Source organism: Leuresthes tenuis, unplaced genomic scaffold (assembly GCF_036924035.1).
Source record: "Leuresthes tenuis unplaced genomic scaffold, fLeuTen1.0.hap1 SCAF_4, whole genome shotgun sequence".
Lineage (NCBI taxonomy): Eukaryota > Metazoa > Chordata > Actinopteri > Atheriniformes > Atherinopsidae > Leuresthes > Leuresthes tenuis.
The window spans coordinates 4,884,874-4,898,908 of NW_027325358.1; the positions used below are offsets into that span (position 1 = coordinate 4,884,874).

Below are 14,035 nucleotides of genomic sequence, written 5' to 3' on the forward strand. Positions count from 1 at the left end.
GTGAAGAGAAAAATCAGGTTCCACCGAGATTTGAACTCGGATCGCTGGATTCAGAGTCCAGAGTGCTAACCATTCGGCCAAAAATGGGGCAAAAGGGACTGCCCGAAAGGGGGGAAAAGGAAAAAAAGAGGAAGGAGGGGGGGAAAAGAGAGAAAAAGAAAAGGAGAAAAAAGGAGGAAAATGTACACTATATCCACTTTTCTCTATTCTCTTATCTTCTCAACATTGTTTACACACACCTCTGCACTTATTGCAAGGTTTATCATCCATTTAATTTTCATGTTTCTTGTGGGATTCGAACCTGTATTGTGGCAACACCCCAACATACCACAGTGCTTTGGACGTTACTAAAGCCTACTGTAGGGGGTAGCACACAAAATGTGTATAACTGTAAATGTAAATAAGTCTCCCATCATTTTTCCCCTCTTTTTTTGGTACACTCAATTATTTGAGAGACTAGTGTTATGATTGGCTTTGATCTTAGACATTATAAATTCATATTCTGTATTTTCCTAAATGTTCCTAGCTGGTACTTTTCCACTCTGCTCATACTGCACAATCGATGACCTTAAAAGGGTCCAAGACTTTAGAATGACATAAACAACTGGGTCAGACAAAACATCTCTAGTAGAGTAGATAGGTCTGGTCCATTAGATCCACGCCTAAAACAGCACTCACACATACACACACATTGTTTCTCACATCCAAAGAACACAACAAGGACAGCAACTGGCCTGATCATGCCACTAAAAACTGGCCGATTATACTCTGACAAGTGTGAAAACAACTTCTGTGAGATAAAGCTGAATATAAATATGACATGTTTCCGGATATCGGGGCTCGGCCTGACGGATTTCCTGCGGGAGCTCTGGCACTCCGAGTCCAGCGCTGCAATATACTTTACTATGTGACCACTGATAAATACTTTTTTAATAAACGATTTCTCCAGCTTGTTCTTGGGCTTCCAATGAAAAAATCGGGCTAACACTAGCTATCTATCTGTATCACTATTTGTGCAACACAAGTGAATGAAACAAATTCCAAATTGAGCAAAGAAAGTATTTTTAAAAAATCTTTGGTTGAGACAAAGAGTGTTGGGTTTTATTAATAAATGTAAAATAATTCTCCAAGTAATTCTGGCTTCACTTTTGACAATTGCATTAAATGGATGTCACTCACTCACTGTCGTCCTGTTTTGCAAAGGGAAATTAAATAAAAATGTGAAGGCTGTTCTTGGTTCAAGTAAAATTATCAAACTTTATTAACATTGTAACAATAATCACACAGTAACAGACGTGCAATCATCTGCGAACAGACAGACAGACAGACAGACACTTAATGTAAACTTAACGCCGCAGTTAAAACGCCGCAGTTAAAACGCCGCATGAAATGGAAGCTGTCCAAGCGCACTGCAGACCTCCGTGGGTGGAAGAGTTTGACCACTGAAGACACACCTGTGAAAAACAAAGTCAGCCGCTGCCCAATTGCCAGTACCCCTCCTCCCACAAGTGGAGTGGTAACAGTGTGTGTGTGTGTGTGTGTGTGTGGCACACAGTGTTTCAAACGTATATTTGATAAAGATCATTTTTACCCACCTGACTGGCTGCAGCAGTCCCGGTCAACATAGATGACCTCAGGTTCAGCTTGGCCCGCATTCTTGTATCGAGTGACGATGCCATGGCACAACTCTTCCAACCCTGCACCTTCACCCGTCGTCAGAACAGAGTTCAGAACCTGGCCAAACTCGTTGCCGATGTTTGTCATCCATGCAGCACTGTCCCCAATAGCACCAGCCAGCTTCTTGGTGATCTGTAAAACAAACACTACTTTCAAACTATTTGTTGTAATTATACACATGTGCGTGTGTCAAACCGACATTCACGCACTTGCACCTGTTATCATATTCCTCTTTTTTTTGGGGGGGGGGGCAATAAATATAGCTTTCCCAGTGATAACTACTAATACAACCGATTCTCCGCAACAACCAAAAGATTCATCACACACAAGGCCTGTCAAGACAGACACATTTGATGACAATGTGGGGGAGGAGGTTTCAGAATATGAAGATCAAATTCAGAGTCTGACAGTGACTTTTAGAAGAGGATGACATTAATCATCAGCTATCTCCTAAATGAAAATGAACCACAGCTAGACAGCAGCAGGCCCCAGGACCAAGTGGTCAGCAGCCAAGCTGAGATTGAGATCTTACTTATGTTTTGTAAATGTTCAAAGTTGTAAAAAAGTTGTAAATGAATAATACATGATAGTTATACCAAAAAACCTTGTTGTTTATATTGCTTGAAATTGGGATGAAGTAAACATCTGTAGAGTATTTTAACATAAAATTGTTTGATTGTGTTGAATTAAAAACCCCAAAAATGCAGCGGGTCCACCAGACCAACAAACATTGCTTGAGTAACAAAAATATGACCAGAAAACAAGGGTTAATACATCTGGACACATCTGTCTGCTCTGCTCAAACACATAACCAGGCTCCGTTACCAGAGTGGAGAAAACGCCACAGATAGCCGATTAATTACTATTGCACTGACGGACAAAAATGCAAAAAAAGATAGTTCAAATTTTAAGGCTTTCCCCGAGGAATCGGCAGAGTTTATAAGGCAAATAAACAAAAAAATCAGTTACTATTTGTCTTCTGATTCTGTCATATCACTAACATCCCCACCGTCGCCACACAATGCTGGTATGAACAGCGACGCTATTACAGGCAGAACTTCCATTGGCAAAATGGCTACGTTACAAGGAAGTTGAAATACAACTTGGATAAAGTGCCGAGAGGACGGAAGATTAAATTGCATATTGTTTGTCCCACGGTTTAACATTCGGCTTATACATGGCGTTACTTTTATGAGTATTAATCAAGTTTACAAACCTTGTTCCCGTGCTTGTCACAAGTGTATGCGAAGAAAAATATGGCCGACACTCAAAAGCGTTAACCGCGCCCCCTTCGACGTCACGTCACGTGTCCCTTTTGCCCCATTTTTGGCTGTGTTCGGACCTGTGTTCGGACCTTGTTCGGACCTTGTTCGGACCTTGTTCGGACCTCGTTAGGAACTCTTTGATGTCGTTAGGAAAGTGTTCGGACCTTGTTCGGACCTGACAGAATGTGTTCGGAAGTGTTAGGACCTCTGAGGCAGTCCAAAAACCGGCGGGTACGGCCATGGAACCAGTTGTGAGCGTCGCATGAATAATGGAGAGTTCAAGGTCTATAGTAATATTACTGTGTCCTATGTACGGCATTATATCATTCCCGTTCCTCGCCACCACAACACAACTTTCGTTCTCGTTTTGACCTGTGTCTCGTTCCCTCTCCATCAGATAAGACTTTTTTGTCTTTTTAGCCAAACAAGAAATAAGGCACAGGTAACGGAGGTTGTATTTTACAAGATGGCGCCACAGTCTCAAACGCAACATGATGTACCATTATTCTCTCGATACTGGAAGAGCAGGACAGTTCATACTGTTCATACTCATACTCATACTTCATAATTTTCTTTCTTTTAACGTTGTAGCCGGTGCTAGAAGCTTTGGTTTCAATTTGCTGGCATATGTACTATGGTGAAGTAAGTCTGATCAAAATAATGACAGCCTTAATGTAAACAAAACGAGAAGTGGCCCGTACGGGGATCGAACCCGCGACCTTGGCGTTATTAGCACCACGCTCTAACCAACTGAGCTAACCGGCCATGTTTGCAACTTTACAAATGTCAACATAGGATCGTATAATAATGTGTATCGTAATGTCTTCTCTATATACAAAGCTTAGAAATGGTCAAGATACCCATCAAAATTCACTGCCTTCCTCACCCTGCTCCACCTCTTCCCGCCGTGTTTTATCTCCATTTAGCAGTCTTGGCATTGGCTTGCTATCAGTCAGAATTTAAAATAAGCGTTTGAAAATGATAAAAGTAATTGTCCTTGAAAGATCAAAGTCAATTCGTTCGTAAAAGTATTCATTTTTGCCTTCAGGCACAAAATGAGTCATAAAACGACACCTGTCATCTCCATACCCCAGTAATGAGTGTACGATTGCAGTGTAGGGTGTTACTGAATGTGAAAACAAATTTATAATGCTTAATCAAACCAAACATGACAAGAGGAAAAAACAGGCAACGGCCAATTAGCAGTAAGATAAATAATAAAGAGATGACTTCAGGTGACTACAGCTGTGAGCTATTTGTGACACACACTCAGAGCACAACCTGATGCCTTATCAGGAAAATATCTGCAGAAACTTTGAAGGTTAAATTTGCTACGGTCCATTAGAATGACTGTATGTTCTAAATTATAAGGACAATAAGACCTGCCAAGCCCATAGCCTACAGCAGTCAAATTAGTAGTCAGACAAACCTATTTCTCAGGAATTAGTCAGTTACCGTTTTTAAGCTGATCAAATGAAAAGTTTACGGTGAATTGATAATGCTAAACAGAAGCATAACAGAAAAAGAATTCACTTTTTGAAAAGGTTAGCTGCACTGAAAGCTGAATGAAATAATGTATGGGTCTTCATATTACATTCCAGATGATTATTACTGCAAAAGGCATTATTGGGGACTTATTTAAATGATGATTACACTTACTCACATGTGTAATGATCAATATGGAAATAGGAGTAAAATCACACAAGAATAACATGATTGTAGAAGTTACAGTTTGGTTTTTACACCACGTTACCCAAAATATATTTTCACATGGAGTTTTAAATGTTTTTAGGTTGGACACAGGTTATATGTTGCATGAGCATTATTAGTTGAACTTAAGAGCATAAAGATGGACTTGACAGCTGCAAGAGACAAATCGAGGAATATGTGTAAAAAGTGCCTGAAATGTAATCTCTCATTTTTGTTTGTTGGTACATGAAAATTTCAGCGATGTCAGATTGTTTTGAAGGAAATCCACTCTGACTTCAAAGGCATTAAGAGGAAAGTATGGGGCTAATTCCTTTGATGTAGTAAAAGTAGGTGCAGCACAGAATATCATGCAGGTTGTATTATCCATTGATCCAACCTCCAGCACGAACCCGACAAACAGACACATTTATAAAGACAATATGTTCCAAGCAAATTTCACATGATTGGGAGTGTTATGGTAGTAAATCAAACAAGACAGACAACTGGAAGATGCCTGAACTCCTTGCAGGTAATTGTAAAGGAATCCACATGCATCAGTTCTGCCAAATGTAGATCTTATCACTTCCCTCATAAACATGATAGAGAATAAAATGTCAAATTATTACATTCAAACAAACTTTTTGAAGTCATACCAGAGAATATGGCTTCCCCTACTGTTGTGTGATATAAGACCACTGTGATAAAAACAAATCTTCCTTTGAGTCCTGCAAATGTACTGCTGTGCACATAAATGAGGACAAAGAACTCACGAACCAAAACGGCGTGAAAACTAGGGCTGGGTACCGAACTTCGGTTCTTTTCACCGGTATCGAACATTTTTGATTGATACCCAGCCCTAGTGAAAACCAAAGTCGTGAACCACGAAATCCCAACATCTCAGACCCCAGGTGCTCTTGGCAGTTTCAGGAATAAACGTGCACATCCTATCATAAGAGCGGTCTGCTCTAAGACTGCAGGCTTATTTGTTCTTCCCACAAGCGCAAACACAGAAGGAGACACAGAGTCTTCAGCCAACAGGCTCCTGGTTTGCATCTGGGTGGCAGACATCGTCTCTACTTTTAAGATTAGGATGAAAACCTTCCTTTTTGATAAAGCTTGAAGTTAGTGCTAAATCAGGAGAGAATCTCCCACGATGCACAGAACACTTAGCCTCTAGTAGCCTCTCCCTCACTCTGCAGCCATTCGTATCAGACTTATCCTGCTGTAAGTTCATCCATCCGAAACAAACTGTCAGAAACCGTCAGGACACAGATGCAAGATCTTTCAGTATAAGACAGTTTTATTATTCAACTACTTATGGGTCTCCCGAACAGAGGAAACAAGGGCGATGAAATACTAATACTCTAACCTCAATAAATAGGATTGAGGCTAGTGTAGATATAAACTATATGAACTCCACTCCAGGAGGAAAAAAAATCAAAAGCTATAAAAGATTATCTTTCAACTTAAAGCACTCTTCTAAAGAGGCAGAATAAACAAAATCTTCTCCTTCTAATGGAGATTTCTATGAAGTTAAAGTGCTATATGCAACCACTCCTATATCGGAGGTGCTATGAAACGTTACAAACAAAAGATCACTCCAAAAAAATGGAGGAAACCAAAACAGACTATGAAATTCTACAAATCTAAACTAGAACTACAATTCAAAAACGTTACCAAAAGAAAACTCTCTGAAGGGAAACACGATTGGAACACCAGGAAAGGCTCGAATGAAGAACTCTCAACTGATTGTTGCGACACACTGGCACAAGACAAGGGAGATCTATATGAATACATGAGGAGCCATGGGGAGCCGGAGGAAACACTTTAGAATCAGGGAAGACAATCAGACACTTGACACAGGAGGAAGAGCAAAATACCTGAAACAAGAGGGAAGTTAATATTTCAAAATAAAACAGGAAATGACAAGACAACACATATTTCAAAACAAAGTGCCAATGAATCCTGACACGAACAAGTGTATGCAGGGATAGAGGCGCGCGCATCTAAACCATTTGAAACTGATGCTTGACACAAACATCTGGACAAATATTCTTCTCTCTTAGAGCAATGTTAACTAAATAGGTCACCCAGTGCTATGATGACAAAAATAGATTTTGGATTTGCTTTTAGAGTGGCGTCAATAACCTCATTATCATGAACTAATTGTTATGAGGCCTTCATTTACTCTGCAGTTACGGTTCTTGCAGTAGTTTTTAAAATCTCTGTCTGACCTGTCAGAGAGGACATAAAGACGTATTGTATTTCAGAACTATCCCAAGTGTTTCTCATCCTTGGATTTCAAAGCTGCAAAGTATGGCTTTACAGTTGTTGAGCTGCAGATGACTGACACCAAGGGGCTCTTTAGGGGAATGTTTCAACAGATAGACTGTGGTTTAAGATGACAATTAAAAGCGTTATGGTTTGGTTAAACAAATAATGACAGTTTTTTGGTGTTTGATTAACACTTACTCCACTTTTTTGGTCCTAAACTGTCAGTTTATCCTGCAAGCAAACAAATTAAATTGTATTTACAATCTCCAGTCAGCCAGGGAGTGGCTGGTGCTGTGAATTCTCCTTTGTCCAGATTAAGAAACAAAATTCTTTGTAGATGATCCAACTGAAAGTGGGTGGCTCCCTCTACTTCTTTTTCACTCTTGTCTCCTGACTCATAGACACTCAGATTGGGCTCCTTTTGATGATGCAGAAATGAGCTCTTGAGCTTTCCAAGCAGTTAGTGATTTCAATCTCGTTTCACTTCCTCAGAAATGGGCTAGAATGTGCCATCTTCTTCAGCAACACAGATCTGCTGCAGAATTTGTGGCATGACACCTAAAAGGTGGAGATTCAAAACAATGTGGAGTGGATAAACAGACCTCTGAAGTTCTGAAGTTTTACATCATAAATCACACAATCTACACTGACAGAGAAATGCCACACACAGGGATACACCCATGGCTGAATGCCTTTTTTGTTCAGGCTTTTACAAACAATCTCCGCTCTACAGGAGCGAGTCTTACATGCACACACACACACACACACACACACACACACACACACACACACACACATACACACACACACACACACACACACACACACACACACACACACACACACACACACACACACACACACACAGTGGAGGTGTGTTAGCGTGTCTTTAAACTTAATTTCCAGGAAAGTCTCATGTTTGTGATCTGTAAATCTGTTTAAACCTTTATCGAATGGAAAAACTACCAAAAACAACGATTCATTCATTTTACAGTGTTTTCACGAGGCAAAGAAAGACAGAAGAGTTTATAGGACATGAAGCTGAGATTGTGCTTTGAGTTTTGATTTTGCTCTGTTTTATGTTTATGTTCATTTAGCAGACGCTTTAATCCAGAGCGACTTACAAATGAGGACATAACATCAAAGCTAACAGTAAGCTACGTAGAAGGAAACCACCAGTCAGACTCTGTCGGAGGTGACAGATAGAGTGCAGGTATAGAGGGAAGTACAGGGTAGGAGATGCTCTCTGAAGAGTTGGGTCTTCAAGAGTTTCTTGAGGATAGACAGGGACGCTGTTCTGGTAGCACTCGGTAGGTCATTCCACCTTCCAGAGAGTCTGGATTGTCTTAAGTGTGATGTAGGCACTGCAAGACCTCCTGTACTTTAATTTCCTGTGTTACACTTGGTTTTTGTGTCAACTACCCCACCCTCTGTATATCTCTTCCTGTTTTTTTGTTTTCTCCTTGTCGGATCATTGTTTGTAGTTGTTTTCCCCTGTGATACTGATTTTCTTAGTTCTGTGGTTTGGTCTCTACAGTCGGTTTTGCTTGTCCTGCCCCTGCTGCATTTATCATCATCTCCAGGCTTCTCCCCCCTCTGCGTCTTGCATTTGGGTCCACTTCTGCTAATAAACCCTTGACAAAAGCCACACTTCTCTGGAAGATCTATTGTGGCATATTTACTTGTGAGGGCGTCAGGATTGGCTGTAGAAGTAGCATCCACCACAGACTTTGTCTTTCCGAGCAAAGATGTGTCACCATTTTGTCCTCAAAATCGATCAGAGACTCATCATTAAGTTTCCAAAAAATATTTGTCGACGTAGCACATCATTTTGTGAAAAGATTCAGAGAGTCTGTGGAAATCCGGGTGAGCCACTGACGGATGGCCTTTGAGCCCTGAGGCAGTACTGCGTGAGAAACCATCGTGACAACATACTCAATACAATATTGGCTCAGCTGTACCGTAGAAAGTCGTCACTGCTTCCTGAATTGTAACCTGAAACTGTGAGGATGTATCAACTCAAATGGGGTTTGAACAATGGAAAGAGGAATACCGAAGTTTTCCATCTTATGGAATGCTTATACAACCTTACCACAGACAGACAGGAAAATTCGTAAGAAAAACAGTAAACCTGCTTATTGAATTGCATCATGTTAACTGTAACCCAGGTGAGTCAGAAGAGGATGCAGCAGAAGATAAGTTCTCAGGAATCTCTTCGAAACCTCTTCTTACCGATATAGAACAGATGCAAATCGGAACATATGATCACCAATGTGTCACATGTTGTCTGTGAGCTCATTTGTGGTAATCAGATTAGAATGTGGATTGCGAAACCCCATCAAGCTTGTTTTGATGGTGTTTCGCAATCCACAGCTATGATATACTACAAATGCATATACAAATAATGTTCTGTATGTATGTGCAATCCTGCCTTTAGTCCCTCTCTCTTCTGGGAGCTCATAGCCTCATCAAAGTTACTCTGTGCTTTGTTTTCTGCTTCTAGTTTGTTGATAAGGTACAGTGAAGGGAGCTGTATTTTTTCTTTCTTTCACAAAGGTATGTAAGCACACATCACGTGTAGCCTGGTTGCTCCACGAGTGGAAAAGTACTGGACAAAGTATGTGACTAATCACCAGCCCTCATCACTGCCATCAATGGTCTGACACACAAAGCCATGGGCACCCACTTAGTGTATTAGATGACACACAGGCACACTGTGTGATCAAACTCGCTATGTGACCACTCAGTGCACAAGTGCCGCTGTAACAGCCATATCAACCACTACAGTGCATAATTTAACAGCAACTACCATGTTACAGCGCTGTAAGGTTAAGGCTGAGGATTCAGATTTGGCAGAGCACAAGTGAGCCCACCATCAGGCATTGTTCAGCGGGGGATGTGAACAACTACTTTTCGGATTAATATAATTTACCAATTAAAGAACTCAAGACTCCAATCTGACGTTCTGCTAGAAGAGGACTGTATAGTCATATCTCAGAGGACGAAATCAATCTACAGACCACTTCTGAGGAGAAGACAAGGAGAGAAGGACTTGGGGGGGGCACACATACCCAGATTTCTCATTGAATAACAGAAAATAGTGAACAAACAAAGTGAAGTGTTCCAAAGTTGCAAAGTTGCGTGAGTTTTGGCCTTTGCATCTTTAAGTCTGAGTAGATTGTTCTGAAATTGCTCCACAACATTGCTGAACATCTGCCTATCTTCACTTCTGAGAGTCTACCCCTTTAAGGTGCTCCTTTTTATTAAAAAAAAAATCAATTACTGACCTGTTGCCAGTTAATCTAATCAGTTGCAACATGTTCCTCTACTTGTTATCATTTTTGGGCCATTTACTTACGGCCCCCGTATCGAAGCCATTAAATTCAACATGAGCTCATGTTTTTAATGAATAGAGAAATGTCTCACTTTTAACATTTGATATGCTTTCTTTGATAGATTGTGAATAAGATATTGGTTTCTATTGACTGACAGACAGAGATACGGGGGCATCATCAGGTCACTGGTGAAAGAAATCAAATTTAAATTAAAGAACTAGAAAACAAGAGGAAACTGATTGTAGCATTATACCCACAGCTGCCTTGCACATAAAGGGAATGTTGCTTAACTTGCCAACAGAGAAGTAAAAATAGCTTTAATGTGGTTGTGACTCAGCATGAAAACACTTCATTAACGTCATTAACTACATTAAATGGACTTAAACCTAGTTAGCTAAATAATATTCATATATTAACATTTTGCAGTGCTAACGGAGCATAATTACCTTGTGTTTTGCTTCTCAGTTCCTTGACTCACACAAGCTACTTTCTAAGATAGTAATGAACAATAATTAATGTTATTAATGTTTTATTTGAAAGAGCTGTACCTCAAATGATCCTCAAGTATCCAAATGGCTCATTTTTCATGGAAGCAGGTTGCAATGTTTGGAAAAGCTATTAGTAAGAGCTGAGCTATGCTTTGCTTTGAAACCCAAGCTTCTTCATTCCTAATTAAAGAAGGTTGTTGATTGCATCCACCAGCTATAAACAGGGTGAGAGGGAAAGAAAAGCCTGGTGCTTTTCCTCCATTGAATCTGCAGAGCTTTTATTCCATTACAGCCCCAAGTAAAGGCCTTTAATTCAAACCAAACTAGTCAAATTACAACTTGCATGTATTCATACCCAGAGGATATCTGTTTATTTGATAATTCTGACTTTCAGACATCTTTTAACCTTCCAGTTCTGACCCAGATCATTCAGACGATGCATGCTGAGGCCACTCAACATAGTCTGTTTTGCTCCGAGCTCAAATGTCACGCAAGAAGCAAGCTGCTGGACCAGAAGAGATAAAACGAAACTTAGTCACATGAGAGTGTTTGAACTTAAGCAGTCCGTATTAATAGTTCTGTTTGAGATGCTGATGGCCACCAGCTGCGGTTCTGGTCTTTTTGGCAGTGGAGCTCACACAAGAAGTGAACAATAAAAATTTTTTAAAAATGTTACAAAGTGCTTCACAAAGTTACAGATAAAAACATAAAAAAATATATAATGTAGTAAAAATGATGGGCAGTTTATCAATCAATCAATAAAACAAAGCCAGAAAAATCAGGTAAAATCAGAAAAAGCTTTCTGATGAAAGTATGTTTTAAGAAGAGTTTTTAAAGAAGACACTGACTCAGCTGACCTGATCTCATCAGGTAGCTCTGTCATCTCTGGGCGAGTACAAATCCGCTGCTAGAGGAGCTCTATTGATCTCAGGCTTACCTCTTCTTTCTGGCAACACAAACATGACCATGTTTTTTTATAAATACATGCAGGATCAAAGGCTCCCCTATAATAGCAGCAACTGTGCTTTATGCTCTGTAAGGACTGTTTTTATAGAATATGGAGGAATAAAGCTTCTACAGTAATTCTACAGTAGGGTTACCCCATCCCAGCCAATCAAATGTGGCACAATGTTTGTCAACCATTTTGATAGCCAAAAAGGTAAGAACATTCAATAAACAAGGTTCTTTACAGATTATATGCCCCATCAATAGTCTGACTGCATTCCATCGATCTATTTTCTACACACTCTTACTGGGATGACGTTATCAACGCCTGCTGCTGCAGCACAGCTCATTCACTCCGGTAAGAACGTCCATCGTACTCAAAGTTGTAGTCCAGGTCTTCAAAATCTGATAAATATCCTGCCATGTTGCACAAAACTATCAGTAGCAAACTCTGTGTGAAGTTAGCCGACTGTCACAGAGCACGGAGTAAATAAGCTGTGCTGCAGCGGCAGGCGTCGATGACGTCATCCCAGTAGACGAGTGTGTAGAAAGCCCTCTATAAGCCCCCCGATAGCCGCCAATAACAGCAACACAGCAGCTATGAGCTAACAGAGCTATAGCACACGTTCATTCATCATTCTTCTTAAAGTATTGGTGAAATAAAGACAGATAATGCCTTATTTAGAGGCTGCATCCTCTAAGCCCCGTTCACTCCGTTATACGGATCTCGAGGACTCTAAATATCGTCCGATGGACTCCGACTTTCATCAAACTGTTCTCGGTGAGTAGATGAACGAATTTCATGCCAGAAATAAGGTCTAGTATGAGGTCACACAACAAATACCGGAGTTCCCCTTTAAAACAACTTGCTGAAGAAGCAGATACACTGGAGGCATCAAATTCGGGCTTTATTTTTGTTTTTTTAAATGCTCTGTATGTTTATAAAGGTAATAGACCACAAGAGAGTCATTTCATATTCTTACATTCTGTCCTTTACCTACTGATGTCAAATGGAAGGATGGCTTCAGTGGGAGGAAGACACCAAACTAGTTGTCAAACGCACAGACCAAATGAATTCACAGTCACACTGAAATGTTGCCACGGGTTTTATTTGACTGCTACAACTAAATTCAGTGCTTGAACATGATTAAACACAAGGCTTCTAGGTGTGGCTGTTCTGTGGAAAAACAGAACACATAGTTCTCACATAGTGTCTCTAACTCACAACCTGAGATCAGCTTTTTAACTTTGGTATCTTTAAAACAAGCGATTACAGCCATCCTTGGCTTGTGAACCGAGAAAGTCCAACCCAGAGATGACAGTGTGACACTTTGAGTCTTGAAGGAGTTCTCACATACGCTCCACCTGATCACGAACCATCTCAGATGGTTTAAAGCTTGTGGAAGTTGAGGTCAATCATTCTGTTTCGTGGTTAAAGTGCCTCATGAAGCCTGGACGGTCCCACTGAACTCAAACTAGATGCTGTGCCGGTGCAGGCATGCTGACAAAGTATCGTAGGAGCGTGGAAAGAAAATAAATACGAAACACGTTTTGAATACTGCAAAGCTCTGTATGCGTTTATTGATCTGCTAAATTATAGTATCCAGAATGACAACAGAGGCAGTCCTTATATACGGTAAAAGCTTGTTAAGACAGACACAAATAAACCATTTATTTAGAGCTTAAATTGTATAATGAGACCAGTGCATAAAGTCTACAAACATCTACCCAAATCGGCCTCCTCTCTGTTATAAAGTGCTTTCCTCTTACCATAGAGACCTTGAGTCTGCAGTAACTTCTTTAATCAGCCATATAACTAAAATAGCATTTTTGGCATTATTATTCAGAAGGTTAATAAAAGATCACTTTCACACTTGTGGAAACTGCTTTCATGTATTATTACCCTGATGACTGTGCAAGTTAAATCCGGTTTAAAGATGTTTTTGACTCCTTAATTAATTTTTTTTAGATAGTCAATATGCGATATGTTTGTTTTGATCCACAGGGGACTGGAGCCTATCCCAGTTGCTACTGGGCGTTAGGCATGGTACACCTTGGTCAAGCTGTGAATCACATATCTGCATTGCATCTCCAGTCTAACTATTAGTTTAGTAAAGAACATTCGGGCCTTCAAACCAGAGTGTTTGTTACAAGCTGTTCATTTTGTGCAGGCATGCATCTCATGGAAAATGTCCAGCGAAACCAGTTTCCAATAAAACAAAGAGCTGTTTTATTACCAGGGGGCCACAGAGTGAAATCTGGGCATTCGCTTCTATATATTTAATAATCTCAAGCCATTGTTTGCAGTTTTTACTACCGGCATGCTCCAAGGAGGATCTCTGCTAATAAAAAGTAAAGTTGT

The 14,035-nt window shown here is 40.2% G+C and overlaps 1 protein-coding gene and 1 non-coding gene across 2 annotated transcripts in view; one reads left to right on the forward strand and one right to left on the reverse strand.

Moving 5' to 3' along the window:
* ctnnd1 (catenin (cadherin-associated protein), delta 1) overlaps positions 1-14,035 on the forward strand; it is a 250,087-nt gene that overhangs the window by 130,476 nt on the left and 105,576 nt on the right. The window lies entirely within an intron of this gene.
* Positions 3,634-3,707, reverse strand: trnai-aau (transfer RNA isoleucine (anticodon AAU)). The gene has a single exon. It is a non-coding gene; the product is annotated as a tRNA-Ile (tRNA).